This window comes from Crocodylus porosus, unplaced genomic scaffold (assembly GCF_001723895.1).
Source record: "Crocodylus porosus isolate Cpor-Errol unplaced genomic scaffold, CroPor_comp1, whole genome shotgun sequence".
Classification (NCBI taxonomy): domain Eukaryota; kingdom Metazoa; phylum Chordata; order Crocodylia; family Crocodylidae; genus Crocodylus; species Crocodylus porosus.
In genome coordinates, this window is record NW_017728911.1 from 33,320,239 (window position 1) to 33,323,754 (window position 3,516).

Genomic DNA, 3,516 nt, shown 5'->3' on the forward strand with positions numbered 1-3,516 from the left:
TGGGGAACCCCACTGCCCACATCCCTCCAGGTCGAAAATGACCCATCCACCACCACTCTTTGGGTGCAGCCCTCCAGCCAGTTGGCGACACATCTGACTGTGTGGGTGTTGACACCACAGCCCCCAGTTTCTTAATGAGAACGGGGTGAGAGACAGTGTTGAAGGCCTTCCGAAAGTCCAGAAAGACTATGTCGACTGCTACCCCTGCATCTAAGGATTTGGTGACCTGGTCGCAGAAGGCACCAGGTTGGTCTGACAGGACCTGCGTCTAATGAACCTGTGTTGGTTGCCCCCAAGCATAATCTCCTCTGCTGGCCCCTCGTGGACATGTGCCAGAATAATTCTCTCAAAAATCTTATCCAGGATCGAGGTACGACTAACTGGCCTATAGTTCCCCGGGTCTTCCTTCCTCCCTTTTTTGAAGATGGGAACCACACTGGCCCTCTTCCAGTCCTCTGGCACCACACCAGAGCACCATGTGTGCTTGTACAGCCGTGCCAGGGGTCCCGCAATGACTGCAGCTAATTCCCTCAGCACTTGGGGGTGGAGATAGTCCGGACCGGCTGATTTAAATACATCCAGTCCCTCCAGAAGTTCCCTGACTAGATCCTCCCTGACCCTAGGCCTGGGTGCACCTCCCCTGGGGCCTGAGAGGGGTCCAGTGGGGGGGGCTGATCCAGTCCCTGCTCATTTTGAATGTTCTTTTTCTCATTGTATCATATCCTAACCTTTAATGGTACAAAAAAGTACCCCCAATGTTTAAGTATTTAATTTAATTTTATTGTGCAAATTATGCTTAGCCAAGCAGTACTGTTTAATTGATTAATAAATTAGCATTGACTGTCTATGTTCTTGGATTTCCTCTCTGTGATATTGGAAGCATAGTTGACAGTAATTAAATAATCATTTCATCACCAGCAGTGATTGAGTTTATCTAATTCAGTAGATCTCTTATGTAACTAGTATTGAAGTTTGAACTCTTATAGGATTATATTGATTGATGGATGAAGACCAGAGAGAGAGATATCATATGTTGTAGCTTGCTTTCAGAAGCAATGGGAAAGAAGGATAGTCCTGAGGGGTTACCTTACCCAGAGGTAAATAGACCATTTTTATACCCCGAGATCTTTAGTAGCAGAACACGGCTCATTTACAGCTCAGCTCACAGTACCCAGTGTTCAAGAACACTAATTGGTGTTCTCACTCATTTGGAATAATGTGCAATAAAAGGGATTGCTATTCAAGTAAAAAAGGAAGAGAAATTTAGCCTTATCATGTCAATTTACTATCTAAGTGAACTATTAAAATTAATAGTATATATATACTTATATGTGAATGTGTGTGTGTGTGTGTATATGCTTAAATATGTATGCCTACATGTGTGTATATATTTCAGTATGTATGCCTGTATGTGTGTGTAAATCTGTATGTTTAAATATGTATGTCTATACGCGTGTGTGGATATAGCTATATGTTTCAGTGGATATATCTATATGTTTCAATGTGTATGTCCTTATGTTTAAGTGTGTGTGTGTGTGTGTGTGTGTGTGTGTGTGTATTTTACCTGCTATGGCACATATTCATGCATGTATCATATATACAGACATATAATACACCATATATGAATGATGCATGTATAAAATGCGCCACCGTGGGTAAATGATGCTGGGCTTATTGTTACTCTCAACTTCACGCACTCTCCTGCCTCTCATCCTTTAGCCTCCAGAGTTAAATTCTGATTTCAGTAACAGCAGTACAGATCCATTCAAGTTAATGGTGGCGTTATGCTGGCTGGAGACATATGTAATAGAGATCATCATGTGCTCCAGTGACTGTATGGAGAATTATAATACATAACGGATAGCAGAGCTAGCTTGTGGAACTGCCATGAAAGGAGTTACCATAGGATAGTTCAGCCCCAGCTGATGGTTTTAGGATAATGAAATAAATCATTCCATAATTATGGGGGAAGGATCAGATGACCCACTAGAGGGACTTAACTTCTCAAATGTCTGATATTTTCCAAAGAGAAAATTTACCTTCGTGGCCAACTGTTAGTTTTGTATGAATAAGGTATTGGAGGATCAGAACTAAACTTTTGCCTTGAAGCTTTAATTTAATAATCACATAGTTGGAGGGTGTAAACTCCAGGAACATTTAAGGGAGCATTGTGGATGGCCATTGACAGGGGACCTCAATGTCCTCCTTTGTTTTTAAAGGTGATCAACAGGCTTTGTGTCAGTTATCTGGTTTGCACAGATGATGTCTTGGGAAAGGCTCCTATTTTAATCAAAATAGATCCATTTTTGCACTGCAAAAATCCACACAAGGAACAACAGAGACCATTAAAAACAAAAGCTCTAATTTCTCTTTGAGGACAAGGAGTTACAGATGGGGACCTGCGCTCTAGCAATACGGAGGTCTTAATAAAAAACACAACCGATCAGTGTTTTAGGCTTTAAAACTGAAAGTAAAGAATAAAATACCCCTAAACTGTACAGAGGAAATTCTATTAGAGCTCTGGCGACAATGATAAACTATCCGAGCTTTGCACTCTTGCTTTATGATGCCATTGTCACCCCCTTGATGGTAAGGCAGCCTTATTATGTACAGCAGGGTGTACATTATTCTATGTATTCTAAATCATTTGACTATTTTCAGTCTCCATTAATGTCAAATTACAATGAAACTCTTAAGGAAATATCCGCGAGGACTCTATGAACATTGAAAGAATTAATTATGATTGATTTTATTAATTAAGTTCGGTAGCTAATGTCTTTACAGTAATGGGATGCTTAAAAGACAGAGTCAGTATTAAGTGTTGCACCTAGAGATTAGTTTAACATGTTCAGCATAATGTGGGTATCTGTCTCTGAGTACAAGATTAGTCTTTCTATAAGGTACCCCATAGATTCTGCTCTGGTTCACAAGTCATAGACAGTGCCTGATTGGCAAACATTTACCAGAGGGACCTGCACTTCCCTTTATTTACAGTGTATTGAACACATGATTTTAAGATGGATTATGTTCCTACCAGCCTCCCCCCCACCTTAGTTGATTTTCTGCTTAGTTCCTCTTCACTGGAGGCTTGATAACATTTTTGGATACAGCCATGTCTGTCTTGATGTTCTTCGTATTCTTCCTTCTTTCATTACAGCTCCTATTGCTGCTCTTCTTTTCATGTATTTGATCTTCCCAAAGTTTGCTGAGCCCTCTTCAGTCACCTCTAGTCTCTCTAAATCTTTCTGCCTCACATTTATGGCTAGAAGAGAGCACAACGACACACTCAAATTCACATGGATCACAGGGAGATAGTCATTGGCTTCTTAGGTTTTGAAAACCAGGCGCATTGTGTGCAGGTGTTAGTCACTGCACTTACCTACACACACGCACATGCACACCCCCCCAAAAATCTTTTAGGGCATCATTTCATAGACATTAGGGCTGGAAGGGACCTCGGGAGATCATCGAGTCCAGCCCCCTGCCAAAGGGCAGGAAGTCAGCTGGGGTCATAGG